This window comes from Myxine glutinosa, chromosome 14 (assembly GCF_964187855.1).
Source record: "Myxine glutinosa chromosome 14, kmMyxGlut1.1, whole genome shotgun sequence".
Classification (NCBI taxonomy): domain Eukaryota; kingdom Metazoa; phylum Chordata; class Myxini; order Myxiniformes; family Myxinidae; genus Myxine; species Myxine glutinosa.
Window position 1 is genome coordinate 24097320 of NC_136274.1, and position 22603 is coordinate 24119922.

The window sequence follows — 22603 nt, forward strand, 5'->3', positions numbered from 1 at the left end:
GTTATGAGGTGTTTATAACCGATGATGTGGTCTCGGTCTTGTTTGACATGTTATGAGGTGTTTATAACCGAAGATGTGGTCTCGGTCTTGTTTCACATGTTATGAGGTGCTTATAACTGAAAATGTGGTCTCGGTCTTGTTTCACATGTTATGAGGTGTTTATAACCGATGATGTGGTCTCGGTCTTGTTTCACATGTTATGAGGCGTTTTTAACCGAAGATGTGGTCTCTGTCTTGTTTCACATGTTATGAGGTGTTTATAACCGATGATGTGGTCTCGGTCTTGTTTGACATGTTATGAGGTGTTTATAACCGAAGATGTGGTCTCGGTCTTGTTTCACATGTTATGAGGTGCTTATAACTGAAAATGTGGTCTCGGTCTTGTTTCACATGTTATGAGGTGTTTATAACCGATGATGTGGTCTCGGTCTTGTTTCACATGTTATGAGGCGTTTTTAACCGAAGATGTGGTCTCTGTCTTGTTTCACATGTTATGAGGTGTTTATAACCGATGATGTGGTCTCGGTCTTGTTTCACATGTTATGAGGCGTTTTTAACCGAAGATGTGGTCTCGGTCTTGTTTCACATGTTATGAGGTGTTTATAACTGAAGATGTGGTCTCGGTCGTGTTTCACATGTTATGAGGTGTTTATAACCGAAGATGTGGTCTCGGTCTTGTTTCACGTGTTATGAGGTGTTTATAACTGAAGATGTGGTCTCGATCGTGTTTCACATGTTATGAGGTGTTTATAACCGAAGATGTGGTCTCGGTCTCGTTTCAAATGTTATGAGGCGTTTTAACCGAAGATGTGGTCTCGGTCTCGTTTCACATGTTATGAGGCGTTTTAACCGAAGATGTGGTCTCGGTCTTGTTTCACATGCTATGAGGCGTTTATAACCGAAGATGTGGTCTCGGTCTTGTTTCACATGTTATGAGGCATTTATTACCGAAGATGTGGTCTCAGTCTTGTTTCACATGTTATGAGGTGTTTATAACCGAAGATGTGGTCTCGGTCTTGTTTCACATGTTATGAGGCGTTTATAACCGAAGATGTGGTCTCGGTCTTGTTTCACATGTTGTGAGGCGTTTTTAACCGAAGATGTGGTCTCGGTCTTGTTTCACATGTTATGAGGCGTTTATAACCGAAGATGTGGTCTCGGTCTTGTTTCACATGTTATGAGGTGTTTATAACCGAAGATGTAGTCTCGGTCTTGTTTCACATGTTATGAGGTGCTTATAACTGAAAATGTGGTCTCGGTCTTGTTTCACATGTTATGAGGTGTTTATAACCGAAGATGTGGTCTCGGTCTTGTTTCACATGTTATGAGGTGTTTATAACCGAAGATGTGGTCTCAGTCTTGTTTCACATGTAATGAGGTGTTTATAACCGAAGATGTGGTCTCGATCTTGTTTCACATGTTATGAGGTGCTTATAACTGAAAATGTGGTCTCGGTCTTGTTTCACATGTTATGAGGTGTTTATAACCGATGATGTGGTCTCGGTCTTGTTTGACATGTTATGAGGTGTTTATAACCGAAGATGTGGTCTCGGTCTTGTTTCACATGTTATGAGGTGCTTATAACTGAAAATGTGGTCTCGGTCTTGTTTCACATGTTATGAGGTGTTTATAACCGATGATGTGGTCTCGGTCTTGTTTCACATGTTATGAGGCGTTTTTAACCGAAGATGTGGTCTCTGTCTTGTTTCACATGTTATGAGGGGTTTATAACCGAAGATGTGGTCTCGGTCTTGTTTCACATGCTATGAGGCGTTTATAACCGAAGATGTGGTCTCGGTCTTGTTTCACATGTTATGAGGCATTTATTACCGAAGATGTGGTCTCAGTCTTGTTTCACATGTTATGAGGCGTTTATAACCGAAGACGTGGTCTCGGTCTTGTTTCACATGTTATGAGGTGTTTATAACCGAAGATGTGGTCTCGATCTTGTTTCACATGTTATGAGGTGTTTATAACCGAAGATGTGGTCTCGGTCGTGTTTCACATGTTATGAGGTGTTTATAACCGAAGATGTGGTCTCGGTCTTGTTTCACATGTTATGAGGTGTTTATAACAAGATGTGGTCTCGGTCTTGTTTCACATGTTATGAGGTGTTTATAACTGAAGATGTGGTCTCGGTCTTGTTTCACATGTTATGAGGTGTTTATAACCGAAGATGTGGTCTCAGTCTTGTTTCACATGTTATGAGGTGTTTATAACCGAAGATGTGGTCTCGATCTTGTTTCACATGTTATGAAGTGTTTATAACCGAAGATGTGGTCTCGGTCGTGTTTCACATGTTATGAGGTTTTTATAACCGAAGATGTGGTCTCGGTCTTGTTTCACATGTTATGAGGTGTTTATAACCGAAGATGTGGTCTCAGTCTTGTTTCACATGTAATGAGGTGTTTATAACCGAAGATGTGGTCTCGATCTTGTTTCACATGTTATGAGGTGTTTATAACCGAAGATGTGGTCTCGGTCGTGTTTCACATGTTATGAGGTGTTTATAACCGAAGATGTGGTCTCGGTCTTGTTTCACATGTTATGAGGTGTTTATAACTGAAGATGTGGTCTCGGTCTTGTTTCACGTGTTATGAGGTGTTTATAACTGAAGATGTGGTCTCGATCGTGTTTCACATGTTATGAGGTGTTTATAACCGAAGATGTGGTCTCGGTCTCGTTTCACATGTTATGAGGCGTTTTAACCGAAGATGTGGTCTCGGTCTTGTTTCACATGTTATGAGGCGTTTTTAACCGAAGATGTGGTCTCGGTCTTGTTTCACATGTTATGAGGCGTTCATAACTGAAGATGTGGTCTCTGTCTTGTTTCACATGTTATGAGGCGTTTTCACCGAAGATGTGGTCTCGGTCTTGTTTCACATGTTATGAGGCGTTTTTAACCGAAGATGTGGTCTCGGTCTTGTTTCACATGTTATGAGGCGTTTATAACCGAAGACGTGGTCTCGGTCTTGTTTCACATGTTATGAGGTGTTTATAACCGAAGATGTGGTCTCGGTCTTGTTTCACATGTTATGAGGTGCTTATAACTGAAAATGTGGTCTCGGTCTTGTTTCACATGTTATGAGGTGTTTATAACCGATGATGTGGTCTCGGTCTTGTTTGACATGTTATGAGGTGTTTGTAACCGAAGATGTGGTCTCGGTCTTGTTTCACATGTTATGAGGTGCTTATAACTGAAAATGTGGTCTCGGTCTTGTTTCACATGTTATGAGGTGTTTATAACCGAAGACGTGGTCTCGGTCTTGTTTCACATGTTATGAGGTGTTTATAACCGAAGATGTGGTCTCGGTCTTGTTTCACATGTTATGAGGTGCTTATAACCGAAAATGTGGTCTCGGTCTTGTTTCACATGTTATGAGGTGTTTATAACCGATGATGTGGTCTCGGTCTTGTTTGACATGTTATGAGGTGTTTATAACCGAAGATGTGGTCTCGGTCTTGTTTCACATGTTATGAGGTGCTTATAACTGAAAATGTGGTCTCGGTCTTGTTTCACATGTTATGAGGTGTTTATAACCGATGATGTGGTCTCGGTCTTGTTTCACATGTTATGAGGCGTTTTTAACTGAAGATGTGGTCTCTGTCTTGTTTCACATGTTATGAGGTGTTTATAACCGATGATGTGGTCTCGGTCTTGTTTGACATGTTATGAGGTGTTTATAACCGAAGATGTGGTCTCGGTCTTGTTTCACATGTTATGAGGTGCTTATAACTGAAAATGTGGTCTCGGTCTTGTTTCACATGTTATGAGGTGTTTATAACCGATGATGTGGTCTCGGTCTTGTTTCACATGTTATGAGGCGTTTTTAACCGAAGATGTGGTCTCTGTCTTGTTTCACATGTTATGAGGTGTTTATAACCGATGATGTGGTCTCGGTCTTGTTTCACATGTTATGAGGCGTTTTTAACCGAAGATGTGGTCTCGGTCTTGTTTCACATGTTATGAGGTGTTTATAACTGAAGATGTGGTCTCGGTCGTGTTTCACATGTTATGAGGTGTTTATAACCGAAGATGTGGTCTCGGTCTTGTTTCACGTGTTATGAGGTGTTTATAACTGAAGATGTGGTCTCGATCGTGTTTCACATGTTATGAGGTGTTTATAACCGAAGATGTGGTCTCGGTCTCGTTTCAAATGTTATGAGGCGTTTTAACCGAAGATGTGGTCTCGGTCTCGTTTCACATGTTATGAGGCGTTTTAACCGAAGATGTGGTCTCGGTCTTGTTTCACATGCTATGAGGCGTTTATAACCGAAGATGTGGTCTCGGTCTTGTTTCACATGTTATGAGGCATTTATTACCGAAGATGTGGTCTCAGTCTTGTTTCACATGTTATGAGGTGTTTATAACCGAAGATGTGGTCTCAGTCTTGTTTCACATGTTATGAGGCGTTTATAACCGAAGATGTGGTCTCGGTCTTGTTTCACATGTTATGAGGCATTTATTACCGAAGATGTGGTCTCGGTCTTGTTTCACATGTTATGAGGCATTTATAACCGAAGATGTGGTCTCGGTCTTGTTTCACATGCTATGAGGCGTTTATAACCGAAGATGTGGTCTCGGTCTTGTTTCACATGTTATGAGGTGTTTATAACCGAAGATGTGGTTTCAGTCTTGTTTCACATGTTATGAGGTGTTTATAACCGAAGATGTGGTCTCGGTCTTGTTTCACATGTTATGAGGTGTTTATAACCAAAGATGTGGTCTCGATCTTGTTTCACATGTTATGAGGTGTTTATAACCGAAGATGTGGTCTCGGTCGTGTTTCACATGTTATGAGGTGTTTATAACCGAAGATGTGGTCTCGGTCATGTTTCACATGTTATGAGGTGTTTATAACCGAAGATGTGGTCTCGGTCTTGTTTCACATGTTATGAGGTGTTTATAACAAGATGTGGTCTCGGTCTTGTTTCACATGTTATGAGGTGTTTATAACTGAAGATGTGGTCTCGATCGTGTTTCACATGTTATGAGGTGTTTATAACCGAAGATGTGGTCTCGGTCTCGTTTCACATGTTATGAGGCGTTTTCACCGAAGATGTGGTCTCGGTCTTGTTTCACATGTTATGAGGCGTTTTTAACCGAAGATGTGGTCTCGGTCTTGTTTCACATGTTATGAGGCGTTTATAACCGAAGATGTGGTCTCGGTCTTGTTTCACATGTTATGAGGCATTTATTACCGAAGATGTGGTCTCAGTCTTGTTTCACATGTTATGAGGTGTTTATAACCGAAGATGTGGTCTCGGTCTTGTTTCACATGTTATGAGGCGTTTTTAACCGAAGATGTGGTCTCGGTCTTGTTTCACATGTTATGAGGCATTTATTACCGAAGATGTGGTCTCGGTCTTGTTTCACATGTTATGAGGCGTTTATAACCGATGATGTGGTCTCGGTCTTGTTTCACATGTTATGAGGTGTTTATAACCGTAGATGTGGTCTCGGTCTTGTTTCACATGTTATGAGGCGTTTTCACCGAAGATGTGGTCTCGGTCTTGTTTCACATGTTATGAGGCGTTTATAACCGAAGATGTGGTCTCGGTCTTGTTTCACATGTTATGAGGTGTTTATAACCGAAGATGTGGTCTCGGTCTTGTTTCACATGTTATGAGGTGTTTATAACCGAAGATGTGGTCTCGGTCTTGTTTCACATGTTATGAGGTGTTTATAACCGTAGATGTGGTCTCGGTCTTGTTTCACATGTTATGAGGCGTTTTCACCGAAGATGTGGTCTCGGTCTTGTTTCACATGTTATGAGGCGTTTATAACCGAAGATGTGGTCTCGGTCTTGTTTCACATGTTATGAGGCGTTTTTATCCGAAGATGTGGTCTCGGTCTTGTTTCACATGTTATGAGGCATTTATTACCGAAGATGTGGTCTCGGTCTTGTTTCACATGTTATGAGGCGTTTATAACCGATGATGTGGTCTCGGTCTTGTTTAACATGTTATGAGGTGTTTATAACCGTAGATGTGGTCTCGGTCTTGTTTCACATGTTATGAGGCGTTTTCACCGAAGATGTGGTCTCAGTCTTGTTTCACATGTTATGAGGCATTTATAACCGAAGATGTGGTCTCGGTCTTGTTTCACATGTTATGAGGTGTTTATAACTGAAGATGTGGTCTCGGTCTTGTTTCACATGTTATGAGGCGTTTTAAACAAAGATGTGGTCTCGGTCTTGTTTCACATGTTATGAGGCGTTTTTAACTGAAGATGTGGTCTCTGTCTTGTTTCACATGTTATGAGGCGTTTATAACCGAAGATGTGGTCTCGGTCTTGTTTCACATGTTATGAGGCGTTTATAACCGAAGATGTGGTCTCGGTCTTGTTTCACATGCTATGAGGCGTTTATAACCGAAGATGTGGTCTCGGTCTTGTTTCACATGTAATGAGGTGTTTATAACAAGATGTGGTCTCGGTCTTGTTTCACATGTTATGAGGTGTTTATAACCGAAGATGTGGTCTCAGTCTTGTTTCACATGTTATGAGGTGTTTATAACCGAAGATGTGGTCTCGATCTTGTTTCACATGTTATGAAGTGTTTATAACCGAAGATGTGGTCTCGGTCGTGTTTCACATGTTATGAGGTGTTTATAACCGAAGATGTGGTCTCGGTCTTGTTTCACATGTTATGAGGTGTTTATAACCGAAGATGTGGTCTCGGTCGTGTTTCACATGTTATGAGGTGTTTATAACCGAAGATGTGGTCTCGATCTTGTTTCACATGTTATGAGGTGTTTATAACCAAAGATGTGGTCTCGATCTTGTTTCACATGTTATGAGGTGTTTATAACCAAAGATGTGGTCTCGAGCTTGTTTCACATGGTATGAGGTGTTTATAACCGAAGATGTGGTCTCGGTCGTGTTTCACATGTTATGAGGTGTTTATAACTGAAGATGTGGTCTCGGTCTTGTTTCACATGTTATGAGGCATTTTAACCGAAGATGTGGTCTCGGTCTTGTTTCACATGTTATGAGGCGTTTTTAACCGAAGATGTGGTCTCGGTCTTGTTTCACATGTTATGAGGTGTTTATAACCGATGATGTGGTCTCGGTCTTGTTTCACATGTTATGAGGTGTTTATAACCGTAGATGTGGTCTCGGTCTTGTTTCACATGTTATGAGGCGTTTTCACCGAAGTTGTGGTCTCGGTCTTGTTTCACATGTTATGAGGCGTTTATAACCGAAGATGTGGTCTCGGTCTTGTTTCACATGTTATGAGGTGTTTATAACTGAAGATGTGGTCTCGGTCTTGTTTCACATGTTATGAGGCGTTTTAACCGAAGATGTGGTTTCGGTCTTGTTTCACATGTTATGAGGCGTTTTTAACCGAAGATGTGGTCTCTGTCTTGTTTCACATGTTATGAGGCGTTTATAACCGAAGATGTGGTCTCGGTCTTGTTTCACATGCTATGAGGCGTTTATAACCGAAGATGTGGTCTCGGTCTTGTTTCACATGTTATGAGGCATTTATTACCGAAGATGTGGTCTCGGTCTTGTTTCACATGTTATGAGGCGTTTATAACCGAAGATGTGGTCTCGGTCTTGTTTCACAGGCTATGAGGCGTTTATAATCGAAGATGTGGTCTCGGTCTTGTTTCACATGTTATGAGGTGTTTATAACCGAAGATGTGGTTTCAGTCTTGTTTCACATGTTATGAGGCGTTTATAACCGAAGATGTGGTCTCGGTCTTGTTTCACATGTTATGAGGTGTTTATAACCGAAGATGTGGTCTCGGTCTTGTTTCACATGTTATGAGGTGTTTATAACAAGATGTGGTCTCGGTCTTGTTTCACATGTTATGAGGTGTTTATAACTGAAGATGTGGTCTCGATCGTGTTTCACATGTTATGAGGTGTTTATAACCGAAGATGTGGTCTCGGTCTCGTTTCACATGTTATGAGGCGTTTTAACCGAAGATGTGGTCTCGGTCTTGTTTCACATGCTATGAGGCGTTTATAACCGAAGATGTGGTCTCGGTCTTGTTTCACATGTTATGAGGCATTTATTACCGAAGATGTGGTCTCAGTCTTGTTTCACATGTTATGAGGTGTTTATAACCGAAGATGTGGTCTCAGTCTTGTTTCACATGTAATGAGGTGTTTATAACCGAAGATGTGGTCTCGGTCTTGTTTCACATGTTATGAGGTGTTTATAACCGAAGATGTGGTCTCGATCTTGTTTCACATGTTATGAAGTGTTTATAACCGAAGATGTGGTCTCGGTCGTGTTTCACATGTTATGAGGTGTTTATAACCGAAGATGTGGTCTCGGTCTTGTTTCACATGTTATGAGGTGTTTATAACCGAAGATGTGGTCTCGGTCGTGTTTCACATGTTATGAGGTGTTTATAACCGAAGATGTGGTCTCGATCTTGTTTCACATGTTATGAGGTGTTTATAACCAAAGATGTGGTCTCGATCTTGTTTCACATGTTATGAGGTGTTTATAACCAAAGATGTGGTCTCGAGCTTGTTTCACATGTTATGAGGCGTTTTAACCGAAGATGTGGTCTCGGTCTTGTTTCACATGTTATGAGGCGTTTTTAACCGAAGATGTGGTCTCTGTCTTGTTTCACATGTTATGAGGCGTTTATAACCGAAGATGTGGTCTCGGTCTTGTTTCACATGCTATGAGGCGTTTATAACCGAAGATGTGGTCTCGGTCTTGTTTCACATGTTATGAGGCATTTATTACCGAAGATGTGGTCTCGGTCTTGTTTCACATGTTATGAGGCATTTATAACCGAAGATGTGGTCTCGGTCTTGTTTCACATGCTATGAGGCGTTTATAACCGAAGATGTGGTCTCGGTCTTGTTTCACATGTTATGAGGTGTTTATAACTGAAGATGTGGTTTCAGTCTTGTTTCACATGTTATGAGGTGTTTATAACCGAAGATGTGGTCTCGGTCTTGTTTCACATGTTATGAGGTGTTTATAACCAAAGATGTGGTCTCGATCTTGTTTCACATGTTATGAGGTGTTTATAACCGAAGATGTGGTCTCGGTCGTGTTTCACATGTTATGAGGTGTTTATAACCGAAGATGTGGTCTCGGTCATGTTTCACATGTTATGAGGTGTTTATAACCGAAGATGTGGTCTCGGTCTTGTTTCACATGTTATGAGGTGTTTATAACAAGATGTGGTCTCGGTCTTGTTTCACATGTTATGAGGTGTTTATAACTGAAGATGTGGTCTCGATCGTGTTTCACATGTTATGAGGTGTTTATAACCGAAGATGTGGTCTCGGTCTCGTTTCACATGTTATGAGGCGTTTTCACCGAAGATGTGGTCTCGGTCTTGTTTCACATGTTATGAGGCGTTTTTAACCGAAGATGTGGTCTCGGTCTTGTTTCACATGTTATGAGGCGTTTATAACCGAAGATGTGGTCTCGGTCTTGTTTCACATGTTATGAGGCATTTATTACCGAAGATGTGGTCTCAGTCTTGTTTCACATGTTATGAGGTGTTTATGACCGAAGATGTGGTCTTGGTCTTGTTTCACATGTTATGAGGCGTTTTTAACCGAAGATGTGGTCTCGGTCTTGTTTCACATGTTATGAGGCATTTATTACCGAAGATGTGGTCTCGGTCTTGTTTCACATGTTATGAGGCGTTTATAACCGATGATGTGGTCTCGGTCTTGTTTCACATGTTATGAGGTGTTTATAACCGTAGATGTGGTCTCGGTCTTGTTTCACATGTTATGAGGCGTTTTCACCGAAGATGTGGTCTCGGTCTTGTTTCACATGTTATGAGGCGTTTATAACCGAAGATGTGGTCTCGGTCTTGTTTCACATGTTATGAGGTGTTTATAACCGAAGATGTGGTCTCGGTCTTGTTTCACATGTTATGAGGTGTTTATAACCGAAGATGTGGTCTCGGTCTTGTTTCACATGTTATGAGGTGTTTATAACCGTAGATGTGGTCTCGGTCTTGTTTCACATGTTATGAGGCGTTTTCACCGAAGATGTGGTCTCGGTCTTGTTTCACATGTTATGAGGCGTTTATAACCGAAGATGTGGTCTCGGTCTTGTTTCACATGTTATGAGGCGTTTTTAACCGAAGATGTGGTCTCGGTCTTGTTTCACATGTTATGAGGCATTTATTACCGAAGATGTGGTCTCGGTCTTGTTTCACATGTTATGAGGCGTTTATAACCGATGATGTGGTCTCGGTCTTGTTTAACATGTTATGAGGTGTTTATAACCGTAGATGTGGTCTCGGTCTTGTTTCACATGTTATGAGGCGTTTTCACCGAAGATGTGGTCTCAGTCTTGTTTCACATGTTATGAGGCATTTATAACCGAAGATGTGGTCTCGGTCTTGTTTCACATGTTATGAGGTGTTTATAACTGAAGATGTGGTCTCGGTCTTGTTTCACATGTTATGAGGCGTTTTAAACAAAGATGTGGTCTCGGTCTTGTTTCACATGTTATGAGGCGTTTTTAACTGAAGATGTGGTCTCTGTCTTGTTTCACATGTTATGAGGCGTTTATAACCGAAGATGTGGTCTCGGTCTTGTTTCACATGTTATGAGGCGTTTATAACCGAAGATGTGGTCTCGGTCTTGTTTCACATGCTATGAGGCGTTTATAACCGAAGATGTGGTCTCGGTCTTGTTTCACATGTAATGAGGTGTTTATAACAAGATGTGGTCTCGGTCTTGTTTCACATGTTATGAGGTGTTTATAACCGAAGATGTGGTCTCAGTCTTGTTTCACATGTTATGAGGTGTTTATAACCGAAGATGTGGTCTCGATCTTGTTTCACATGTTATGAAGTGTTTATAACCGAAGATGTGGTCTCGGTCGTGTTTCACATGTTATGAGGTGTTTATAACCGAAGATGTGGTCTCGGTCTTGTTTCACATGTTATGAGGTGTTTATAACCGAAGATGTGGTCTCGGTCGTGTTTCACATGTTATGAGGTGTTTATAACCGAAGATGTGGTCTCGATCTTGTTTCACATGTTATGAGGTGTTTATAACCAAAGATGTGGTCTCGATCTTGTTTCACATGTTATGAGGTGTTTATAACCAAAGATGTGGTCTCGAGCTTGTTTCACATGGTATGAGGTGTTTATAACCGAAGATGTGGTCTCGGTCGTGTTTCACATGTTATGAGGTGTTTATAACTGAAGATGTGGTCTCGGTCTTGTTTCACATGTTATGAGGCATTTTAACCGAAGATGTGGTCTCGGTCTTGTTTCACATGTTATGAGGCGTTTTTAACCGAAGATGTGGTCTCGGTCTTGTTTCACATGTTATGAGGTGTTTATAACCGATGATGTGGTCTCGGTCTTGTTTCACATGTTATGAGGTGTTTATAACCGTAGATGTGGTCTCGGTCTTGTTTCACATGTTATGAGGCGTTTTCACCGAAGTTGTGGTCTCGGTCTTGTTTCACATGTTATGAGGCGTTTATAACCGAAGATGTGGTCTCGGTCTTGTTTCACATGTTATGAGGTGTTTATAACTGAAGATGTGGTCTCGGTCTTGTTTCACATGTTATGAGGCGTTTTAACCGAAGATGTGGTTTCGGTCTTGTTTCACATGTTATGAGGCGTTTTTAACCGAAGATGTGGTCTCTGTCTTGTTTCACATGTTATGAGGCGTTTATAACCGAAGATGTGGTCTCGGTCTTGTTTCACATGCTATGAGGCGTTTATAACCGAAGATGTGGTCTCGGTCTTGTTTCACATGTTATGAGGCATTTATTACCGAAGATGTGGTCTCGGTCTTGTTTCACATGTTATGAGGCGTTTATAACCGAAGATGTGGTCTCGGTCTTGTTTCACATGCTATGAGGCGTTTATAACCGAAGATGTGGTCTCGGTCTTGTTTCACATGTTATGAGGTGTTTATAACCGAAGATGTGGTTTCAGTCTTGTTTCACATGTTATGAGGCGTTTATAACCGAAGATGTGGTCTCGGTCTTGTTTCACATGTTATGAGGTGTTTATAACCGAAGATGTGGTCTCGGTCTTGTTTCACATGTTATGAGGTGTTTATAACAAGATGTGGTCTCGGTCTTGTTTCACATGTTATGAGGTGTTTATAACTGAAGATGTGGTCTCGATCGTGTTTCACATGTTATGAGGTGTTTATAACCGAAGATGTGGTCTCGGTCTCGTTTCACATGTTATGAGGCGTTTTAACCGAAGATGTGGTCTCGGTCTTGTTTCACATGCTATGAGGCGTTTATAACCGAAGATGTGGTCTCGGTCTTGTTTCACATGTTATGAGGCATTTATTACCGAAGATGTGGTCTCAGTCTTGTTTCACATGTTATGAGGTGTTTATAACCGAAGATGTGGTCTCAGTCTTGTTTCACATGTAATGAGGTGTTTATAACCAAAGATGTGGTCTCGATCTTGTTTCACATGTTATGAGGTGTTTATAACCGAAGATGTGGTCTCGGTCGTGTTTCACATGTTATGAGGTGTTTATAACCGAAGATGTGGTCTCGGTCTTGTTTCACATGTTATGAGGTGTTTATAACTGAAGATGAGGTCTCGGTCTTGTTTCACGTGTTATGAGGTGTTTATAACTGAAGATGTGGTCTCGATCGTGTTTCACATGTTATGAGGTGTTTATAACCGAAGATGTGGTCTCGGTCTCGTTTCACATGTTATGAGGCGTTTTAACCGAAGATGTGGTCTCGGTCTTGTTTCACATGTTATGAGGCGTTTTTAACCGAAGATGTGGTCTCGGTCTTGTTTCACATGTTATGAGGCATTCATAACTGAAGATGTGGTCTCGGTCTTGTTTCACATGGTATGAGGCGTTTATAACCGAAGATGTGGTCTCGGTCTTGTTTCACATGTTATGAGGCATTTATTACCGAAGATGTGGTCTCTGTCTTGTTTCACATGTTATGAGGAGTTTTCACCGAAGATGTGGTCTCGGTCTTGTTTCACATGTTATGAGGCGTTTTTAACCGAAGATGTGGTCTCGGTCTTGTTTCACATGTTATGAGGCGATTATAACCGAGGACGTGGTCTCGGTCTTGTTTCACATGTTATGAGGCGTTTATAACCGAAGACGTGGTCTCGGTCTTGTTTCACATGTTATGAGGTGTTTATAACCGATGATGTGGTCTCGGTCTTGTTTGACATGTTATGAAGTGTTTATAACCGAAGATGTGGTCTCGGTCTTGTTTCACATGTTATGAGGTGCTTATAACTGAAAATGTGGTCTCGGTCTTGTTTCACATGTTATGAGGTGTTTATAACCGAAGATGTGGTCTCGGTCTTGTTTCACATGTTATGAGGTGCTTATAACTGAAAATGTGGTCTCGGTCTTGTTTCACATGTTATGAGGTGTTTATAACCGATGATGTGGTCTCGGTCTTGTTTGACATGTTATGAGGTGTTTATAACCGATGATGTGGTCTCGGTCTTGTTTCACATGTTATGAGGTGTTTATAACCGATGATGTGGTCTCGGTCTTGTTTCACATGTTATGAGGTGTTTATAACCGTAGATGTGGTCTCGGTCTTGTTTCACATGTTATGAGGCATTTATTACCGAAGATGTGGTCTCTGTCTTGTTTCACATGTTATGAGGAGTTTTCACCGAAGATGTGGTCTCGGTCTTGTTTCACATGTTATGAGGCGTTTTTAACCGAAGATGTGGTCTCGGTCTTGTTTCACATGTTATGAGGCGATTATAACCGAGGACGTGGTCTCGGTCTTGTTTCACATGTTATGAGGCGTTTATAACCGAAGACGTGGTCTCGGTCTTGTTTCACATGTTATGAGGTGTTTATAACCGATGATGTGGTCTCGGTCTTGTTTGACATGTTATGAAGTGTTTATAACCGAAGATGTGGTCTCGGTCTTGTTTCACATGTTATGAGGTGCTTATAACTGAAAATGTGGTCTCGGTCTTGTTTCACATGTTATGAGGTGTTTATAACCGAAGATGTGGTCTCGGTCTTGTTTCACATGTTATGAGGTGCTTATAACTGAAAATGTGGTCTCGGTCTTGTTTCACATGTTATGAGGTGTTTATAACCAATGATGTGGTCTCGGTCTTGTTTGACATGTTATGAGGTGTTTATAACCGATGATGTGGTCTCGGTCTTGTTTCACATGTTATGAGGTGTTTATAACCAATGATGTGGTCTCAGTCTTGTTTCACATGTTATGAGGTGTTTATAACCGTAGATGTGGTCTCGGTCTTGTTTCACATGTTATGAGGCGTTTTCACCGAAGATGTGGTCTCGGTCTTGTTTCACATGTTATGAGGCGTTTATAACCGAAGATGTGGTCTCGGTCTTGTTTCACATGTTATGAGGTGTTTATAACTGAAGATGTGGTCTCGGTCGTGTTTCACATGTTATGAGGTGTTTATAACCGAAGATGTGGTCTCGGTCTTGTTTCACGTGTTATGAGGTGTTTATAACTGAAGATGTGGTCTCGATCGTGTTTCACATGTTATGAGGTGTTTATAACCGAAGATGTGGTCTCGGTCTCGTTTCAAATGTTATGAGGCGTTTTAACCGAAGATGTGGTCTCGGTCTCGTTTCACATGTTATGAGGCGTTTTAACCGAAGATGTGGTCTCGGTCTTGTTTCACATGCTATGAGGCGTTTATAACCGAAGATGTGGTCTCGGTCTTGTTTCACATGTTATGAGGCATTTATTACCGAAGATGTGGTCTCAGTCTTGTTTCACATGTTATGAGGTGTTTATAACCGAAGATGTGGTCTCGGTCTTGTTTCACATGTTATGAGGCGTTTATAACCGAAGATGTGGTCTCGGTCTTGTTTCACATGTTGTGAGGCGTTTTTAACCGAAGATGTGGTCTCGGTCTTGTTTCACATGTTATGAGGCGTTTATAACCGAAGATGTGGTCTCGGTCTTGTTTCACATGTTATGAGGTGTTTATAACCGAAGATGTAGTCTCGGTCTTCTTTCACATGTTATGAGGTGCTTATAACTGAAAATGTGGTCTCGGTCTTGTTTCACATGTTATGAGGTGTTTATAACCGAAGATGTGGTCTCGGTCTTGTTTCACATGTTATGAGGTGTTTATAACCGAAGATGTGGTCTCAGTCTTGTTTCACATGTAATGAGGTGTTTATAACCGAAGATGTGGTCTCGATCTTGTTTTACATGTTATGAGGTGTTTATAACCGAAGATGTGGTCTCGGTCGTGTTTCACATGTTATGAGGTGTTTATAACCGAAGATGTGGTCTCGGTCTTGTTTCACATGCTATGAGGCGTTTATAACCGAAGATGTGGTCTCGGTCTTGTTTCACATGTTATGAGGCATTTATTACCGAAGATGTGGTCTCAGTCTTGTTTCACATGTTATGAGGCGTTTATAACCGAAGACGTGGTCTCGGTCTTGTTTCACATGTTATGAGGTGTTTATAACCGAAGATGTGGTCTCGATCTTGTTTCACATGTTATGAGGTGTTTATAACCGAAGATGTGGTCTCGGTCGTGTTTCACATGTTATGAGGTGTTTATAACCGAAGATGTGGTCTCGGTCTTGTTTCACATGTTATGAGGTGTTTATAACAAGATGTGGTCTCGGTCTTGTTTCACATGTTATGAGGTGTTTATAACTGAAGATGTGGTCTCGGTCTTGTTTCACATGTTATGAGGTGTTTATAACCGAAGATGTGGTCTCAGTCTTGTTTCACATGTTATGAGGTGTTTATAACCGAAGATGTGGTCTCGATCTTGTTTCACATGTTATGAAGTGTTTATAACCGAAGATGTGGTCTCGGTCGTGTTTCACATGTTATGAGGTTTTTATAACCGAAGATGTGGTCTCGGTCTTGTTTCACATGTTATGAGGTGTTTATAACCGAAGATGTGGTCTCAGTCTTGTTTCACATGTAATGAGGTGTTTATAACCGAAGATGTGGTCTCGATCTTGTTTCACATGTTATGAGGTGTTTATAACCGAAGATGTGGTCTCGGTCGTGTTTCACATGTTATGAGGTGTTTATAACCGAAGATGTGGTCTCGATCTTGTTTCACATGTTATGAAGTGTTTATAACCGAAGATGTGGTCTCGGTCGTGTTTCACATGTTATGAGGTTTTTATAACCGAAGATGTGGTCTCGGTCTTGTTTCACATGTTATGAGGTGTTTATAACCGAAGATGTGGTCTCAGTCTTGTTTCACATGTAATGAGGTGTTTATAACCGAAGATGTGGTCTCGATCTTGTTTCACATGTTATGAGGTGTTTATAACCGAAGATGTGGTCTCGGTCGTGTTTCACATGTTATGAGGTGTTTATAACCGAAGATGTGGTCTCGGTCTTGTTTCACATGTTATGAGGTGTTTATAACTGAAGATGTGGTCTCGGTCTTGTTTCACGTGTTATGAGGTGTTTATAACTGAAGATGTGGTCTCGATCGTGTTTCACATGTTATGAGGTGTTTATAACCGAAGATGTGGTCTCGGTCTCGTTTCACATGTTATGAGGCGTTTTAACCGAAGATGTGGTCTCGGTCTTGTTTCACATGTTATGAGGCGTTTTTAACCGAAGATGTGGTCTCGGTCTTGTTTCACATGTTATGAGGCGTTCATAACTGAAGATGTGGTCTCTGTCTTGTTTCACATGTTAAGAGGCGTTTTCACCGAAGATGTGGTCTCGGTCTTGTTTCACATGTTATGAGGCGTTTTTAACCGAAGATGTGGTCTCGGTCTTGTTTCACATGTTATGAGGCGTTTATAACCGAAGACGTGGTCTCGGTCTTGTTTCACATGTTATGAGGTGTTTATAACCAAAGATGTGGTCTCGGTCTTGTTTCACATGTTATGAGGTGCTTATAACTGAAAATGTGGTCTCGGTCTTGTTTCACATGTTATGAGGTGTTTATAACCGATGATGTGGTCTCGGTCTTGTTTGACATGTTATGAGGTGTTTGTAACAGAAGATGTGGTCTCGGTCTTGTTTCACATGTTATGAGGTGCTTATAACTGAAAATGTGGTCTCGGTCTTGTTTCACATGTTATGAGGTGTTTATAACCGAAGACGTGGTCTCGGTCTTGTTTCACATGTTATGAGGTGTTTATAACCGAAGATGTGGTCTCGGTCTTGTTTCACATGTTATGAGGTGTTTATAACCGAAGATGTGGTCTCGGTCTTGTTTCACATGTTATGAGGTGCTTCTAACTGAAAATGTGGTCTCGGTCTTGTTTCACATGTTATGAGGTGTTTATAACCGATGATGTGGTCTCGGTCTTGTTTCACATGTTATGAGGCGTTTTTAACCGAAGATGTGGTCTCTGTCTTGTTTCACATGTTATGAGGTGTTTATAACCGATGATGTGGTCTCGGTCTTGTTTGACATGTTATGAGGTGTTTATAACCGAAGATGTGGTCTCGGTCTTGTTTCACATGTTATGAGGTGCTTATAACTGAAAATGTGGTCTCGGTCTTGTTTCACATGTTATGAGGTGTTTATAACCGATGATGTGGTCTCGGTCTTGTTTCACATGTTATGAGGCGTTTTTAACCGAAGATGTGGTCTCTGTCTTGTTTCACATGTTATGAGGTGTTTATAACCGATGATGTGGTCTCGGTCTTGTTTCACATGTTATGAGGCGTTTTTAACCGAAGATGTGGTCTCGGTCTTGTTTCACATGTTATGAGGTGTTTATAACTGAAGATGTGGTCTCGGTCGTGTTTCACATGTTATGAGGTGTTTATAACCGAAGATGTGGTCTCGGTCTTGTTTCACGTGTTATGAGGTGTTTATAACTGAAGATGTGGTCTCGATCGTGTTTCACATGTTATGAGGTGTTTATAACCGAAGATGTGGTCTCGGTCTCGTTTCAAATGTTATGAGGCGTTTTAACCGAAGATGTGGTCTCGGTCTCGTTTCACATGTTATGAGGCGTTTTAACCGAAGATGTGGTCTCGGTCTTGTTTCACATGCTATGAGGCGTTTATAACCGAAGATGTGGTCTCGGTCTTGTTTCACATGTTATGAGGCATTTATTACCGAAGATGTGGTCTCAGTCTTGTTTCACATGTTATGAGGTGTTTATAACCGAAGATGTGGTCTCGGTCTTGTTTCACATGTTATGAGGCGTTTATAACCGAAGATGTGGTCTCGGTCTTGTTTCACATGTTGTGAGGCGTTTTTAACCGAAGATGTGGTCTCGGTCTTGTTTCACATGTTATGAGGCGTTTATAACCGAAGATGTGGTCTCGGTCTTGTTTCACATGTTATGAGGTGTTTATAACCGAAGATGTGGTCTCAGTCTTGTTTCACATGTAATGAGGTGTTTATAACCGAAGATGTGGTCTCGATCTTGTTTCACATGTTATGAGGTGCTTATAACTGAAAATGTGGTCTCGGTCTTGTTTCACATGTTATGAGGTGTTTATAACCGATGATGTGGTCTCGGTCTTGTTTGACATGTTATGAGGTGTTTATAACCGAAGATGTGGTCTCGGTCTTGTTTCACATGTTATGAGGTGCTTATAACTGAAAATGTGGTCTCGGTCTTGTTTCACATGTTATGAGGTGCTTATAACTGAAAATGTGGTCTCGGTCTTGTTTCACATGTTATGAGGTGTTTATAACCGATGATGTGGTCTCGGTCTTGTTTCACATGTTATGAGGCGTTTTTAACCGAAGATGTGGTCTCTGTCTTGTTTCACATGTTATGAGGGGTTTATAACCGAAGATGTGGTCTCGGTCTTGTTTCACATGCTATGAGGCGTTTATAACCGAAGATGTGGTCTCGGTCTTGTTTCACATGTTATGAGGCATTTATTACCGAAGATGTGGTCTCAGTCTTGTTTCACATGTTATGAGGCGTTTATAACCGAAGACGTGGTCTCGGTCTTGTTTCACATGTTATGAGGTGTTTATAACCGAAGATGTGGTCTCGATCTTGTTTCACATGTTATGAGGTGTTTATAACCGAAGATGTGGTCTCGGTCGTGTTTCACATGTTATGAGGTGTTTATAACCGAAGATGTGGTCTCGGTCTTGTTTCACATGTTATGAGGTGTTTATAACAAGATGTGGTCTCGGTCTTGTTTCACATGTTATGAGGTGTTTATAACTGAAGATGTGGTCTCGGTCTTGTTTCACATGTTATGAGGTGTTTATAACCGAAGATGTGGTCTCAGTCTTGTTTCACATGTTATGAGGTGTTTATAACCGAAGATGTGGTCTCGATCTTGTTTCACATGTTATGAAGTGTTTATAACCGAAGATGTGGTCTCGGTCGTGTTTCACATGTTATGAGGTTTTTATAACCGAAGATGTGGTCTCGGTCTTGTTTCACATGTTATGAGGTGTTTATAACCGAAGATGTGGTCTCAGTCTTGTTTCACATGTAATGAGGTGTTTATAACCGAAGATGTGGTCTCGATCTTGTTTCACATGTTATGAGGTGTTTATAACCGAAGATGTGGTCTCGGTCGTGTTTCACATGTTATGAGGTGTTTATAACCGAAGATGTGGTCTCGGTCTTGTTTCACATGTTATGAGGTGTTTATAACTGAAGATGTGGTCTCGGTCTTGTTTCACGTGTTATGAGGTGTTTATAACTGAAGATGTGGTCTCGATCGTGTTTCACATGTTATGAGGTGTTTATAACCGAAGATGTGGTCTCGGTCTCGTTTCACATGTTATGAGGCGTTTTAACCGAAGATGTGGTCTCGGTCTTGTTTCACATGTTATGAGGCGTTTTTAACCGAAGATGTGGTCTCGGTCTTGTTTCACATGTTATGAGGCGTTCATAACTGAAGATGTGGTCTCTGTCTTGTTTCACATGTTATGAGGCGTTTTCACCGAAGATGTGGTCTCGGTCTTGTTTCACATGTTATGAGGCGTTTTTAACCGAAGATGTGGTCTCGGTCTTCTTTCACATGTTATGAGGCGTTTATAACCGAAGACGTGGTCTCGGTCTTGTTTCACATGTTATGAGGTGTTTATAACCGAAGATGTGGTCTCGGTCTTGTTTCACATGTTATGAGGTGCTTATAACTGAAAATGTGGTCTCGGTCTTGTTTCACATGTTATGAGGTGTTTATAACCGATGATGTGGTCTCGGTCTTGTTTGACATGTTATGAGGTGTTTGTAACCGAAGATGTGGTCTCGGTCTTGTTTCACATGTTATGAGGTGCTTATAACTGAAAATGTGGTCTCGGTCTTGTTTCACATGTTATGAGGTGTTTATAACCGAAGACGTGGTCTCGGTCTTGTTTCACATGTTATGAGGTGTTTATAACCGAAGATGTGGTCTCGGTCTTGTTTCACATGTTATGAGGTGCTTATAACCGAAAATGTGGTCTCGGTCTTGTTTCACATGTTATGAGGTGTTTATAACCGATGATGTGGTCTCGGTCTTGTTTGACATGTTATGAGGTGTTTATAACCGAAGATGTGGTCTCGGTCTTGTTTCACATGTTATGAGGTGCTTATAACTGAAAATGTGGTCTCGGTCTTGTTTCACATGTTATGAGGTGTTTATAACCGATGATGTGGTCTCGGTCTTGTTTCACATGTTATGAGGCGTTTTTAACCGAAGATGTGGTCTCTGTCTTGTTTCACATGTTATGAGGTGTTTATAACCGATGATGTGGTCTCGGTCTTGTTTGACATGTTATGAGGTGTTTATAACCGAAGATGTGGTCTCGGTCTTGTTTCACATGTTATGAGGTGCTTATAACTGAAAATGTGGTCTCGGTCTTGTTTCACATGTTATGAGGTGTTTATAACCGATGATGTGGTCTCGGTCTTGTTTCACATGTTATGAGGCGTTTTTAACCGAAGATGTGGTCTCTGTCTTGTTTCACATGTTATGAGGTGTTTATAACCGATGATGTGGTCTCGGTCTTGTTTCACATGTTATGAGGCGTTTTTAACCGAAGATGTGGTCTCGGTCTTGTTTCACATGTTATGAGGTGTTTATAACTGAAGATGTGGTCTCGGTCGTGTTTCACATGTTATGAGGTGTTTATAACCGAAGATGTGGTCTCGGTCTTGTTTCACGTGTTATGAGGTGTTTATAACTGAAGATGTGGTCTCGATCGTGTTTCACATGTTATGAGGTGTTTATAACCGAAGATGTGGTCTCGGTCTCGTTTCAAATGTTATGAGGCGTTTTAACCGAAGATGTGGTCTCGGTCTCGTTTCACATGTTATGAGGCGTTTTAACCGAAGATGTGGTCTCGGTCTTGTTTCACATGCTATGAGGCGTTTATAACCGAAGATGTGGTCTCGGTCTTGTTTCACATGTTATGAGGCATTTATTACCGAAGATGTGGTCTCAGTCTTGTTTCACATGTTATGAGGCGTTTATAACCGAAGATGTGGTCTCAGTCTTGTTTCACATGTTATGAGGCGTTTATAACCGAAGATGTGGTCTCGGTCTTGTTTCACATGTTATGAGGCATTTATTACCGAAGATGTGGTCTCGGTCTTGTTTCACATGTTATGAGGCATTTATAACCGAAGATGTGGTCTCGGTCTTGTTTCACATGCTATGAGGCGTTTATAACCGAATATGTGGTCTCGGTCTTGTTTCACATGTTATGAGGTGTTTATAACCGAAGATGTGGTTTCAGTCTTGTTTCACATGTTATGAGGTGTTTATAACCGAAGATGTGGTCTCGGTCTTGTTTCACATGTTATGAGGTGTTTATAACCAAAGATGTGGTCTCGATCTTGTTTCACATGTTATGAGGTGTTTATAACCGAAGATGTGGTCTCGGTCGTGTTTCACATGTTATGAGGTGTTTATAACCGAAGATGTGGTCTCGGTCATGTTTCACATGTTATGAGGTGTTTATAACCGAAGATGTGGTCTCGGTCTTGTTTCACATGTTATGAGGTGTTTATAACAAGATGTGGTCTCGGTCTTGTTTCACATGTTATGAGGTGTTTATAACGGAAGATGTGGTCTCGATCGTGTTTCACATGTTATGAGGTGTTTATAACCGAAGATGTGGTCTCGGTCTCGTTTCACATGTTATGAGGCGTTTTCACCGAAGATGTGGTCTCGGTCTTGTTTCACATGTTATGAGGCGTTTTTAACCGAAGATGTGGTCTCGGTCTTGTTTCACATGTTATGAGGCGTTTATAACCGAAGATGTGGTCTCGGTCTTGTTTCACATGTTATGAGGCATTTATTACCGAAGATGTGGTCTCAGTCTTGTTTCACATGTTATGAGGTGTTTATAACCGAAGATGTGGTCTCGGTCTTGTTTCACATGTTATGAGGCGTTTTTAACCGAAGATGTGGTCTCGGTCTTGTTTCACATGTTATGAGGCATTTATTACCGAAGATGTGGTCTCGGTCTTGTTTCACATGTTATGAGGCATTTATAACCGATGATGTGGTCTCGGTCTTGTTTCACATGTTATGAGGTGTTTATAACCGTAGATGTGGTCTCGGTCTTGTTTCACATGTTATGAGGCGTTTTCACCGAAGATGTGGTCTCGGTCTTGTTTCACATGTTATGAGGCGTTTATAACCGAAGATGTGGTCTCGGTCTTGTTTCACATGTTATGAGGTGTTTATAACCGAAGATGTGGTCTCGGTCTTGTTTCACATGTTATGAGGTGTTTATAACCGAAGAT